Raw genomic sequence first — 14,382 nt, 5'->3', positions numbered from 1 at the left:
CAGCGCGTGGGAGGCCACCTTCTCCCACAGGCGCCACCCTGCGGGGGCAGCTCGGCGCCCCGCATGGCTGGCCTGTATCTGATCACAACAGGTGCCTGACAATCTTCAAAGGAGGAGGGGACAGACGGGGACAGCAGGGCGTGGCTCGTCTAAACCAGGCTTTGCTTCTTTTCATGAATTAATTTTTAATTTACATCCAAGCTAGTTAGCATATAGTGCGGTAATGATACAGGAGTAGACCCAGCGATTCATCCCCTACGTGTGACGCCCAGTGCTCACCCCGAGCGCCCTCCTCGATGGCCCTTGCCCATTTAGCCCTGCCCCCTCTCCTCCAGCAACCCTGTCTGTTCTCTGTATTTAAGAGTCTCTGATGTTTCGTCCCCCTCCATTTTTATATTGTTTTTTTCTTCCCTTCCCTTACGTTCATCTGTTCTGTATCTTAAATTCCACGAGCGAAGTCATAGGATGTCTGTCTTTCTCTAATTTCGCTTAACATAATACCCTCTAGGGGCGCCTGGGTGGCTCAGTCGGTTGGGCATCTGACTTCAGCTCAGGTCATGATCTCACAGGTCGTGGGTTCGAGACCCACGTCAGGCTCTGTGCTGTCGGCTCGGAGCCTGGAGCCTGCTTCTGATCCTGTGTCTCCCTGTTTCTCTGCCTCTACCCTGCTCACACTCTGTCACTGTCTCTCAAAATTAAATAAATGGAAAAAAAATTAAAAAACAAAACAAAAAAACATAATACCCTCCAGTTCCACCCATGTAGTTGCAAATGGCAAGATTTCATTCTTTTCGATTGTCGAGTAATACTCCATTGTCTATATATACCACATGTCCTTTATCCATTCATCCATCGAGGGACATTTGGGCTCTTTTCATACTTTGGCTATTGTTGACACTGCTGCTACAAACATGGGGGTGCATGTGTCCCTTCGGAACAGCACACCTGTATCCCTTGGGTAAATGCCTAGTCGTGCAATTGCTGGGTCGTCGGGTAGTTCTATTTTTAATTTTTTGAGGAAACTCCACACTGTTTTCCAGAGCAGCTGCACCAGTTTGCATTACCTCCAGCAGTGCAATAATCCAGGCTTTATTTGCCGTTTTCTTCAGTCCATTTCTGGGGCTTATTTCACCCTCGTGGCCTTTTCTCGGCCCTGGAAAAGAACCCGCTGTCTTCAGCACAAACCTGACGACCGTGATCGGCCCCAGGCTGCTGTGCTCATCCGGGCTGGTGGAGGCACAGGACAGTGCGGGAGGCTGGAAGCCAGGGAGGAGGCTGTGTGTCTCACTCACTGATTGAACCACGCAAACGCTTTCTTCTGAGCGGTGGCGGCACCCACGTGAGCGGTTTGGGACTAATGATGACGACTGCTCACCGTGGACTGACAGGCCCTTCCAAGGGCTTTGTCCTCCACCAGGGAGCAGTCAGCTTACGCCTCTCCTGCAAGCGAGGAAACAGAAGCCCAGAGAGGTTACGCGGTGTGTCTAACGTCACACAGCACGTCGGTGGAAGGCTGGGATTTAAGTCCAGGCGCTCTGGCTTCATGGTCTGTGATCTTACACCATATTGCTACTCAGTAAGAAATTCTGGGCTCTCCTCTCTTGGAAATCAGAAATAGGGTGGCAGATTAGGAGGGCAGAGGGTCTTTTACACTGGGACACAGGCCTGGGTGAGATGGTCAGAGGGCCAGGAGCATGTGCAGGAAGGGGAGCCGCCTGGGGGTTCTGCGACCAGAGTGTGGGACCCCGGGTTCTCCTCACCCCTGCCGAGGGGAAGAGAAGAGGCAGCAAAGCCGTGTGAGGACAGCAGGACGCTCCGAATCTCAGCGGGCTGACCAGGCTTTGAGAAACAAGACGGAAAACACAGGAAGAACACCGACGGGGGAAGCCGAAGGGCAGCGGCCGGGAAGTGACGAGTCCAAAGGCAGATTGGGAAAGGGTTTCTCCGGAGCCAGGTGTGACGTCGCCACTAACACTTGGACTTGGGGGCCGAACGGGTAGCAGGTAACCTGCCCAGCGCGGCACCCAGGCCACGGCCCTCCACACTCTGGGGCTCACGGCCCTGGGCCTTCTGGTTTACGCTGAGAGACCTCACACTGTTCCGGCTGGAACCATAAACCTTTCAGGGAAAGACCGGCAGGCAGATGCCGGCAGGTGCGTGCAGGGGTGTGTGTGAGCTGGTGAGAGCCGTGACGGAGGCCCCTGCCAGAGTCTGCGGTGAAGGATGCGTGAATACCTGTGAGCGCCCCTTCCCGAGTATTTGGGGGCTACAATGTGTCACAGCTCCTGAACAACTTGCTGGGGCCGCCATAACAAAGCCCCACAGGTGGGGGCTTAGAGCTCAGACACTTATTCTCTCCCAGTCCTGGGGCTACAGGCCCGCGATGAACATGTCCCTACTGAGGCCCCCGTGGCCTGCAGACAGGCATCGTCTCTGTGTCCTCATGTGGCCCTCCCTCAGAGCACATCTGTGCCTGATCTCCTTCTCTCCCTCAGTCACTGGGATCAGGGTCCATCCTGCTGACCTCATTTTAACTTAATCGCCACTTCAAAGACCCTGTCTCCAAATAAAGTCACATCTCGAGGTCCTGGGAGTCAAGATGTCAACATGCAAATTTTCAGAGGACAACTCAGCCCCCCTTTTAAAACCGTGTAATCTGATGTCAACAGTGGAACACAGGTGTGGCCCCTTAGGTGCCCGTGTGCTGTGAGCAGCCTTCCAGGAGTCAGACCTTTGGGCTCTGAGGCTGGCGCTGTCCTAGCTCCGGTTCAGGGCAGGGAGCACAGGCACGGGAGGAGGACTCACCCGCTCGGGGGCCCCCGGCTGCAACACGGCGGGACCAGGACCTGAATCAGGCAGCCTCCCCCGGACCCCAGAACCCTCACGCCCCTTTCTTGCTGGAGACCACAGCTCTGCTCTGCGGGGATGGGTGGGGTACCGGTCGGGGCAGCGCCTCAGTCTCCCCGACATCAGGACAGGCAGCCGCTGGCCTTCCCTGGACCGGGCTCAGAAATCCACGTCTGCCCCCTCCTCGTCCTCAGCACCACAGCCCCATCACCGCACCCCCGTCACCCTGCACCTCACGTGGCCCCAAGACAAACCTTAAGCATAAACAAATAAAAAATGGATTAAAAGCCTGTAAATAGGGGCACCTGGAGGACTCAGTCGGTTAAGCATCTGACTCCCAGTTTTGGCTCAGGTCACGATCTCGTGGTTCGTGAGTTCGAGCCCTGTGTTGGGCTCTGTGCTGCCCGTGTGGAGCCCGCTTGGGATTCTCTCTCTCTCCTCTCTCTGCCCTCCCCGCCTCTCTCTCTCTCTCTCAAAATAAATACATAAACTCAAAAAGCCTGTAAGTAAAGTCCTGTTTTGTGCTCTCTCTGCTGACGGACGGGAGGAGACAGTAGGTACCTGCTCCGTGCCAGACACGGCGCCTCGAACAGGCCCCAAAGGAAGGGCCTGGTGGGAATGGAGCAGCCAGCGGCCAGAGGAGGGTGGAGATTCAAGCCTGATCTCTCTTCCTGCATCGCGGCCGACACGGGTGTCTATGAGCGGGACCCCACGGTTCTGAGAAAACGCCGCTGATCTCAAGAGGAGGAGCTGGGACCACGCAGACAGGGGCGGCGAAGGCGAAGGCGTGGGCAGAAGCCGTGCCCTCCCAGGCGCTCTGTCGGGGGGGCCGACCCCGTGGAAGGCCACGTGCACAGGGAGATGCCCTGCTGGGCTCGTCTCGAAATTCTGCCTACTTCTTGAACACGAGACCACACTTTCACCTTGCGTGCAGCCCCGCAATGTCACTGCGGGTCCTGTGTCCGAGGAGAGGTAACAAGGACATAGGTAAACATAAGCCTCCGGACGGGCGGAGCCCGGCACCCACCGTTTCCATGGTGATGCGTTCCTCCCTCCCCCAAAGTCACCTTCGCTCTGCCACCCTGTGCCGCCTTCGCCGGCATCTGACTCGGGGGTCAGTGTGTCTAGGCCTGGTTCAAAGAGCGCATTTTGGTTCGGAAACCAAAGGGAGACTATTTTTAGATGAGCAGTCTGGCAAAGACAACACCTGTCTGTCCTCTGACATCGGCAAGAACCCACTCAGGGCAGTAAGTCTACAGCAGACAGTGACCACACCCCTCAGTTCATAGCCCCCCACCTGGTGCTTCAGACGGAAAGTGGTTGGTATCACTAGGCGGCCAGACTGAGGCCTGACTGGCACACGGCCAACCGTCCAACGTTAAGTGCACGGGGAGATGTGCCGGGACACCTGTGCGCACCCGTGACACCATTGCCCACTCGATGCAGCAGACATACGACCCGCCCAGCTTCCTCATGCCGCAGTCTGCCTACCCAGCCCTCAGCCCCATCCCAGGCAACCGCAGGATGCCTTCTGTCAGACAGATCGGTTACTGGCACTTTCTAGAACGCTCAGGAGCAGAATTTGCCATGAGGAGTGGAATTTGCCGTGATCGTTCACGTGTCTCGTCCCCTAGTCTCTACCTCCAGGCTTCGACACGTGTCCTCTTTCTTCCTACACACTTCTCAAGGCCTCAGATTCCCTTTACTGACCCTCCAATACTGGCCCGGGACTTCCATTATAGACACCATGGTCTGTGTCACAAGAGAAGACAGAAGTCACAGACCACACGGTATACAGACAGACGATACGAACTGCTGCGGTCTACAGATGCTACAACATCAGTCTACAGAGGACAGATGACGCGCTATATCACAGTCCACAATCTGATGACAAAGACCATCACAGTTTGCCAATAAATGACAGATGATACAGATTATCAGTCTAGAGAGGATACAGACGATCACGTCTCCAGATAGTAGACGACGCAGACTATCTGCGTCCACGGATGATACGAGCCATCACGTTCAGTCCGTGACAGATAGAACGGACTGTCATAGTCTGTAGCTGACAGAGGGTATGGAATATCATACTCCCTAGATGAACGTGGTATAGACTGTCAGACTCTACACGTGACAGATGGTGTATATTGTCATAGTCCACAGATGACAGACAGTAGAGACTCTCATGGTCTACAGACGACAGACTGTATGGACTATCTATCACTCTGGAGATGACAGACGGTGTGGACTCACATACTCTACAGATGACAGATGGAATAGACTATCAGACTCTATAGATGACAGATGCTAGAGACTATCATGGTCTATAGATGACACACGGTACAGACTATGATACTCTATAGACGACAGGTGGTACGGACTATTCTACTCTATACATGACGGGTGGTACCGACTAGGAGACTCTATAGATGACAGACAGTATGGACTATCAAACTCCATGGATGACACACGATATAGACCATTGTACTCTGTAGATGACAGATTATATGGACTATCGTACTCTACGGACGTACAGATTACCATACTCTATAGGTGACGGATGGCGTGGACCATCACGCTCTATATTTCACAGATGCTACGGACTCTCATAGTCTACAGATGACAGTCAGTATGGACTATCTTATCTGTAGATGGCAGACAGTACAGACTATCGCACTCCATAGACGACAGACGGTACGGAGTATCATAGTCTGTGGACATCAGACAGTACGGACTAGCTTAGCGTACAGACGACAGACGGTATCGACTATGACAGACTACGGACGACGGACGTCACAAACTACCACCGTGCAGGCTCAACAGACAACAGTGGTCACAGACTACCACGATAACCTGAGGCGTCTCCCTGCTCCAATCCATCCACGTCACCAAATATCTTTGCTCAAGATACAGTTACAACCATGTCATCTCCAGACCGAAAGCCAGACCTCTCTCCAGGTCTGCGGGATCTCCAGCAGCACGCCACTGTCTCTGCTGTGTCACTGTTTACTCGTTAGGAGTTACCTCATCTCCACAGGTAGGCTGTCAATCTCCTGAGGATGGGGTCGCCTCCTGCCTCCCCTGACAACTTAGAAGAAGATCCAATGGCTGTAGAGCCTCTGTTTTGTGATGATGAGAAGGTCACACAGCTACTTCCTGAGTGGGGACGGAATGAAAGGGTAACTTTGGAAGGTGTGAAAGTGTGGAGGCCGGGGCACCCCTGTACCAGTCCTTAAGCCAAGTGTGGCCCAAGCCCCTTTCTCTGCCGGTCTGGAGCACGCCCACCCTTCAAACGCTTCTTTTCCCGTTTGTGCCCCCAACCCCGCTACCCTCTTACCTTCCTGGGATGTCAGCAGGTACTTGGCGGTTTCAGATGCTCAGCTCCAGCCAAGTTGGTGCTGGATCCGTGACACTGAATCTGTCCTGCAAAGTAGACAGTGCAGTCCTTAGAGATGGAAGCGTGTGTGCGAACAGCAAGGCTCAGAAGACCACAGCACCACAGGGACCGGGCCACAGGGACAGGACCACAGGGACAGGATCACTGGGACAGGGCCACAGGGACCGGGCCATATGACAGGGCCACAGGGACAAAAGGGCCACACGGACCGGGCCACAGGGCCAGGGCCACAGGGCCAGGGCCACAGGGACCAGGACACAGGGACAGGGCCACAGGACAGGACTACAGGGAGAGGGCCACAGGGACAGAACCACAGGGACAGCACGGCCACAGGGACCAGGCCATAGGACAGGACCACAGGGAGAGGACCACAGGGACAGGATCACAGGGACAGGGCCACAGGGACCGGGCCAAATGACAGGGCCACAGGGACAGCATGTCCACAGGGACTGGGCCACAGGGACAGGACCACAGGGACTGGGCCACAGGACAGGACTACAGGGAGAGGGCCACAGGGACAGAACCACAGGGACAGCAGGGCCACAGGGACCGGGTCACAGGATAGGACCACAGGGAGGGGGCCACAGGGACCAGGCCACAGAGACAGCAGGGCCACAGAGACAGGGCCACAGGGATAGCGGGGCCATAGGGACAGTGTCACAGGGACAGGGCCACAAGGACAGCAGGGCCACAGGGACTGGGCCACCGATGACAGGGCCACCAGTGATAGGGACACAGGGACAGCAGGGCCACCAGCGATAGGGACACAGGAACAGCACAGCCCACCCACCAACTGGCATTCTGGTGAGCAGACCCAGGAGGGACGGTGGTCAGAGGACTGGTTAGTGTCAAGTGAGTGGTGGTGGCTGCGGGGCCATATTTTGATGCTTCAAATGACTGTATGATCTGTGTTCATAATTTATGTGCATCAAACATTTCTTAACAAACGGAAAAACTTTACAAAGAAACAGTGGCCCTGGGAGAAGAAAGAGACATCAGGAGGGGACGGGCAGTGTCCCCCAGCAGTGATTACGGGGTGTGGTCCAGCTCTCCCTCCCCTCAGCAGGCAGCTCCCAAAGGTCCCGGGCCGGGAAGCACCCCCCAGCTCTGGGCCATCGGCCTCAGATCATTCTCTCCAGATGGGAAAGCCTGGTGAGGCTGGGCCGGTTCCCAGGGTAACTGAAGGACACCGAGCATGCCCCACTGAGCTGCCTTGGCAGCTTAAGACAACGGTCTCTCGTGAGCATAAGTGAAATAATTCACAGAAGAACTTAGTCCCTGACACGCAGGCTGGGGCCACGTGGCCAGAGGTGGACGAGCTGGGCAGCCGAAGGCTCCGAGGATCACTGTGCGGGAGACCCGGGAACACTGAGCTCTGGTCCCCTCTGGTCACTGGGCAGGGGGGAGAGGCAGCAGTGTGACAGCCCTGAGGCAAGGCCCCCCTTCCCGTGCCAGGACGTCGTCGCCTGCTTCAGCTCACCGCACTCCCGCACCCGCACTCTGCACACCACCGTGACACCGGGCGGGCCCGTGATCGGTGTTCACTGACCGAGCAGCGAGGCCCTTCTTGCTCTCCCGAAACTCCGAGGCACCAATGGCTGGAGGAAGGTCGGGCTCCGGAGCCTGCAGCCTGGAGGTGACCCGTGGTCCCTATGCCCCCATCTCGTCTACGTGCCTGATGACAGCACAGGGGGACCCCCCTCCTCCTTCTGCTTCAGGGATGGGCCAAGCAGCAGCTACTGAGGAAGGCTGTCATTTCTTCTGTGCTGGCGTCTGAGCCCTGCACTTGGCACTTCCAGTAGAGAGCAGGGCTCTCAGTTCACAGAGGAGGAGGCTGGGGTGGCTGCGGCTACATCCAGGTCTGCTTCACCCCGAGCCCACCTGCTTCCCCCCACCCATCTTTGCCACTCACGGCATGGCCCTCGGCCAGCAGCTTCCGCCATCGGCATGCCTGGTGCCTGCTAGAAACGCAGACTATCAGGTCCCACCCCAGATCTCCCGAATCAGAATTCCCACACGCTTCCCTGGAGGAATCACGTGCACACTAACACTAGAGGAACACCACCCTGCACTCACTCTCGTCAGCACTGGGAGCTTATCTTAAAGGGAGACCTGGAACTTCACACCCATCAGGGTGGGTTGTTATTAAGAGAAAGATGAAGGCGATCCCGATCAAAACAACACCAGCACTCTTCCCGGAGCGGAACAGACAATCCTAAAATGTGTATGGAACCAGAAAAGACCCCGAATAGCCAAAGCGACCTTGAAAAAGAAAACCAAAGCAGGAGGCATCACAATCCTGAACTTCAAGCTGTATTACAAAGCTGTAATCAGCAAGACAGTACGGTACTGGCACAAGCACAGACACTCAGATCAACGGAGCAAAATAGAGAACCCAGAAATGGACCCACCAACGTATGGCCAACTAATCTTTGACGAAGCAGGAAAGAGCACCCATGGAACAAAGACAGTCTCTTCAGCAAACGGTGCTGGGAAAACTGACGGTGACAGGCAGAAGAATGAACCTGGACCACTTTCTTACACAAAAATAAACTCAAAATGGACGAAAGACCTCAATGTAAGACAGGAAGCCATCACAATCCTCGAGAAGAAAACAGGCAAAAACCTCTTTGGCCTTGCCTGAAGCAACTTCTTACTCAACACGCCTCCGGAGGCAAGGGAAACAAAAGCAGAAATGAACTGCTGGGACCTCATCAAAATAAAAAGCTTCTGCACAGCGAAGGAAACAATCAGCAAAACTAAAAGGCAACCGATGGAATGGGAGAAGATATTTGCAAACGACACATCAGATAAAGGGTTAGTATCCAAAATCTACAAAGAACTGATCAAGCTCAACACCCAAAAAACAAATAATCCAGTGAAGAAATGGGCAAAGACATGAATAGACACTTTTCCAAGAAAGACATCCAGATGGCCAACCGACACATGAAAAAATGCTCAACTTCACTCATCATCAGGGAAATGCAAATCAAAACCACAATGAGATATCCCCTCACCCCTGTCAGAACGGCTCACATTAACAACTCAGGCAACAACGGATGTTGGCGAGGATGCGGCGAAAGAGGAACTCTTTCGCATTGTTGGTGGGAATGCAAGCTGGTGCAGCCGCTCTTGAAAACAGTATGGAGGTTCCTCAAAAAACTAAAAATAGAACGACCCTACGACCCAGCAATTGCACTACTAGGCATTTATCCACGGGATACAGGTGTGCTGTTTCGAAGGGACACACGCACCCCCATGTTTGTAGCAGCAGTTTCAACAATAGCCAAAGTATGGAAAGAGCCCAAATGTCCATTGATGGATGAATGGATAAAGATGTGGTATATACATACAAGGGAATATTAGTTGGCGATGAAAAAGAATGGAATCTTGCCATTTGCGCCTACGTGGATGGAACTGGAGGGTATTATGCTAAGCAAAATAAGTCAGAGAAAGACTAATATCGTATGATTTCACTCATCTGTGGAATTTAAGAAACAAAACAGAGGCACATAAGGTAAGGAAAGCAAAAATAAGATAAAAACAGAGAGGGAGACAAACCCTAGGAGACTCTTAAATACAGAGAAATGAGGGCTGCTGGAGGGGTTGTGGGTGGGGGGATGGGTAAAGGGTGAGACGCATTAAGGAGGACACTTGTTGGGGTGAGCATCGGGTGTTGCATGTAAGCGACGAATCACTAAATTCTACTCCTGAAACTATTACACTCTGTGTTAACTAACTTGGTTGTTTGTTTTTAATGTTTATTTCTGAGAGAGACAGAGAGAGACAGACAGACAGAGTGAGAATGGGGGAGGGCAGAGAGAGGGGGAGACACAGAATCCGAAGCAGGCTCCAGGCTCTGAGCTGTCAGCACAGAGCCTGACATACGGCTCGAACCCGTGAACCGAGGGATCACGACCTGAAGTCGGACACTCAACCGACTGAGCCACCCAGGCACCCCACGAACTTGGATTTAAATAAAAAAATAAATATTCCCTTTTAATATAAATACGTAAATAAATAACAAAGATGAGTTAGTAAGTGTTGGCGAGGACGTGGAGAAACGGGGACCCTGTGCACGGTCAGCGGGGGTGTGACAGGTGCAGCTGCCGTGGGAAACAGCACGGCGGTTCCTCAAAGACTCAGCAATGGCCTTACCACGTGACCCAGCAACTCCATCCGGGGAGCAGACGCCCAAAAGAACTAAAAGGACACGAACAGGTACGTGTGCACCTGTGCGCACGGCAGCATCCCTCACAACAGCCGAGAGGTGGAAGCCAGCGAGGTGTCCCTCGGTGGATGAATCCACGAAACCGTGTGGGCCGTCCACGCGAGGGGGTGTTATTGAAGCTTAAGACGGGAAGGAAGTAGTGGCAGCTGGTACAACACAGATGGACCCGGAGGACACCCTGCCAAGTGCAGGGAGCCGGTGACAACAGGACACTCCGAGGGTCCCACGCGTACGAGGTCCCCCGAAGAGTGGGATCCGTGGAGACGGAAGCCGGATGGGCGGTGCGGGGGCTCGGGCCGGGCCGGGGAGTTGGCTTCGTGGGGACAGAGCCCCGGCTGGGGAAGGTGGCAGAGTTCGGTGAACGGCAGGCGGTGGTGACGTGTGCTTCCAGAGCGAATGAACCTAACATCCCTGCGCTGACCAAAAAGTGGTGAAGGCGGTAAACTTTTGTTATGTATGTTTTAGCACAATTTTTAAACAATGCTTTAAAACAAAAGAGGAAACCTGAGGACCATCGTGGAAGATGCTTCCGGCTTGCAGGAGGGACCCCTACTCTTCACCCCTGCTAGTGAGCCTTGAGATGTCAAGCTTCGCTCCCTGTTCTGCACACACATCTTTGAAACGCTTGAATGGAACAAATCAGAAAATCAGAATAATGTGACTTCTGGTTTACCATCCTCTGTGCGACCCAATAGGCATTAACCCCACAACTTACATGACAAAACCTGAGAGTAGGAGAAAAGCATTTATTTCACTCATTTGCCCAAGAGGCCCTACGATGAGTTAATTTCATACATGTGGGTGGGTCCTGGGCTGAAGGTGCTGGTGTGGATGTGCATCCAGCCTGTGTACGGGCGTTGTTCATTCAAGGCTCTCCATTACATAAAGGGGCCTTGGCCCACGAGCACGCCGTCAGACATTTGTGCCTACACGGCTGAACAGAGTATGGGTTACATAATCACGGTAACAAAAGCATAGGAAGACCCATTTGACACAGGGAGCATAGGGGAGGAAGGGATGTGGTGGGAAGAGAATCCCTTATTTCTACTCACCGGCAATCAATAGATTCTAAAACTGAAAAAAAAAGAATAACAAAAAATCAGAAAAAGAAAGAGGGGCACCTGGGTGGCTCGGTCAGTTGAGCATCCCACTAGATTTTGGCTCAGGTTGTGATCTCATGGCTCCTGGGATCGAGCCCTTCATTGGGCTCTGCACTGTCACTGCAGAGACTGCTTGGGATTCTCTCTCTCTGTCCCTCCCCTCCTCTCTGTCTCAAAATAAATAAACTTAACAAAAAGAAAGAAATCACGAAAGAAAGAATATAAGCAGGTTGTTTAGAAATACGGAAGAAAACAGGGGCGCCTGGGTGGCTCAGTTGAGCATCTCACTTAAAAAAATTTTTTTTCTTAATGTTTATTTTTGAGACACAGCACAAACGGGGGAGGGGCACAGAGAGAGGGAGACACAGAATCCAAAGCAGGCTCCAGGCTCTGAGCTGTCAGCACAGAGCCCGACACAGGGCTCAAACCCACAAACCATGAGATCACGATCTGAGCTGAAGTCAGACGCTCAACCGACTGAGCCATCCAGGCGCCCTGAGCATCCAACTCTTGATTTCCGCTCAGGTCATGATCCCTGGGTGGTGAGATTGAGCCCTGCGTTGGGCTCCTTGCTGAGTGTGGGGCCTGCTTGGGATTCTCTCTCTTGCCCTCTGGCCCTCTCCCTGATTCACGCTCTCTCTAAAATAAATAAATAAAATTATATATTAAAAAAAGAAATATGGAGGGAAATAAAGATTTGAAAGTGGTTGCCTTTGATGAGCCAAACCTGGAGGTGGGTAAGTGGAGAAGTGGTCTGGTAACTGACTTTTAAAATCATGTATATACAGTACTATCTTAGTTCATCCAGGCTGCTAGGACGAAACCACCACAGGCTGGGGGGCTTACAAACACCCCCTGGTTTCTCACAGTCCTGGACGCTGGAGCTCCATGACCAGGGCACAGACGGCCGTCTTCTTGCTGTGTCCCCGCGGGGCACAAGGGGCAAGGGCTCCAATCCCATCACGAGGCTCCGCCCTCCTGACCTCATGGCCTCCCGACAGCATCACGCTGGGGGCTGGGTTCCACCGATGAATTTGGGGAAGGCGGTTCACTCTGTAGACTTAACAAATGTCGGTGCTGCCCTCTCCACCACTGCCTTGGCGAACAGAAGTCACCGAGACTCACAGGCACCCTCTCTTCAGAGAATATGCTATGACGGTTGCCAGGAACAAGCTACCACCAATCTTTCAAAACAAGTTTCAGCCGTTTTGCATGAAATGGCAACATGATTGCAAGAAAAACTAAAAAAACCAGCCATCTGAAATACAAATGCAAACAGCAGTAAGATTCGGTTTTTCACCTTAAGACCCATGGGCTGCGTGGAGAGGGTGTGCACGCTCCCACGCTTTGGGGACCAGCCTTCAACAACCGATTCAACTTCCTCCCGGGAACTTGCCAACAGCTACCTATACCTGACACGCTCTACTTGGCCGGGTGATTACAATTTCTGAAATTCCTCCTACACGAATAGTAACACTCACACAAAAAACAGCTTATACTATATAAAAAAAAAAAAAAAAATTGGTAACAACCTAACTGTGCACCCACATGGGGCGGGCTGGGAAGATTAAGGCACATATGGACAGCAGAGCCGGGGAGCACTTTTGTTCGGAATTGGAATGATCTCCATGAAGCATCTAAGTGGAAAAAGGTCCCTGCGTATCATCACACAGAAACTGTTCCCAGACAGACACTCAAGCACGGGGTCACACTAACCCTTCTGGGAAGAGAGCCGGGTGGCTGGCCGGGGGTGGGGCAGTTCACAGCACGTACTCAAACTCGACTGAAGAATGGGCCATTTTAAAGGTAAAAATGAACATTTATTGGGGGCGCCTGGGTGGCTCAGTCCGTTAAGCTTCTCACTTCAGCTCAGGTCATGATCTCACGATCCGTGAGTCCAAGCCCCGCGTCGGGCTCTGTGCTGACAGCTCGGAGTCTGGAGCCTGCTTCAGATTCTGTGCCTCCCTCTCTCTCTGCCCCAACCCACTCGCACTCTGTCTCTCTCTCAAAGATAAATAAAACATTAAAAAAAAAATTTTAACTAAACATTTAGAAAGGGAAGAGGGAAACTGGGAGTTAGTGTTTAACGGCTGGACTTTCAGTTTAGGATAAAGTTCTGCTGTTGCATGGTGGTGACGGCTGTAATGTATTTAATGCCACAGGACCGCACAACTGGGAATGGTTACAACGGTAAGTGTTACGTTATGAATATTTTACAATAGAAAAGTCCCTGTGCAGAGATCTGACAATCCGCCTTCACGGTGAAAAAAGGACCCCTGCTTATCTGGAGCTCAGAAAAAGGAGAGGTTTGAAGGAGCCTAGCTCTGAAGCAATTCATCCCTTAGCGCCCCCCAGCCCAGGGGCTCTGGCGAGTACCGGAGGTGGGGGGTGCGTCCCATGGGGACGCCAGAACTCGGGGACCTCGGGGGACGAGGCGTGGGGAGGACCTGTCCCGTGGCGCTGGGGACCCTGGGCGGGGAGGATCTGTCCTGGGAGCAGGGCGTGGGGAGGATCTGTCCCGGGGCGCGGGGGACCCCGGGGCTTGCCCTTCAGCCCCGGCGGCACCCCTGACGCCGTCACCTCGTCTTTCGTCTGGAGCTACTGAGGCGCCTGAGCCCCCGGACCCCCTGAGCCCAGCCTGGGCGGACAGTCCCTCAGGGCGCGGTCCCCTACCGCGTCCGCCCGCGGGAACTTTCCGGGTTCAGCTGGAGTCCAAGCCCGCTCTAGAGAAGTCCGACGCCACGCGCCTGCGCAGACCCCTGCGCCTGCGCAGTCCCAGCGCCTACGGAGACTCGGCGACTGAGTCC

General features: G+C 53.6%; 1 long non-coding RNA gene across 2 annotated transcripts; it reads right to left on the bottom strand.

The window, feature by feature from the left end:
- Window positions 1-3,281: 3,281 nt before the first annotated feature.
- LOC122207958 lies at window positions 3,282-14,371 on the bottom strand. 2 transcript variants are annotated; one of them, XR_006197070.1, is made up of 4 exons: window positions 14,249-14,371; window positions 6,185-6,270; window positions 5,872-6,003; window positions 3,282-3,803 (listed from the first exon to the last, which is right to left on the bottom strand). It is a non-coding gene; the product is annotated as an uncharacterized LOC122207958 (long non-coding RNA). The 2 variants fall into 2 exon arrangements; XR_006197069.1 differs by having other exon boundaries at window positions 3,282-6,003.
- Between the last annotated feature and the right edge of the window lie 11 nt (window positions 14,372-14,382).

The sequence above is a fragment of the Panthera leo genome, chromosome E2 (genome assembly GCF_018350215.1).
Source record: "Panthera leo isolate Ple1 chromosome E2, P.leo_Ple1_pat1.1, whole genome shotgun sequence".
Classification (NCBI taxonomy): domain Eukaryota; kingdom Metazoa; phylum Chordata; class Mammalia; order Carnivora; family Felidae; genus Panthera; species Panthera leo.
This window is presented reverse-complemented; position numbering and strand designations above follow the sequence as displayed.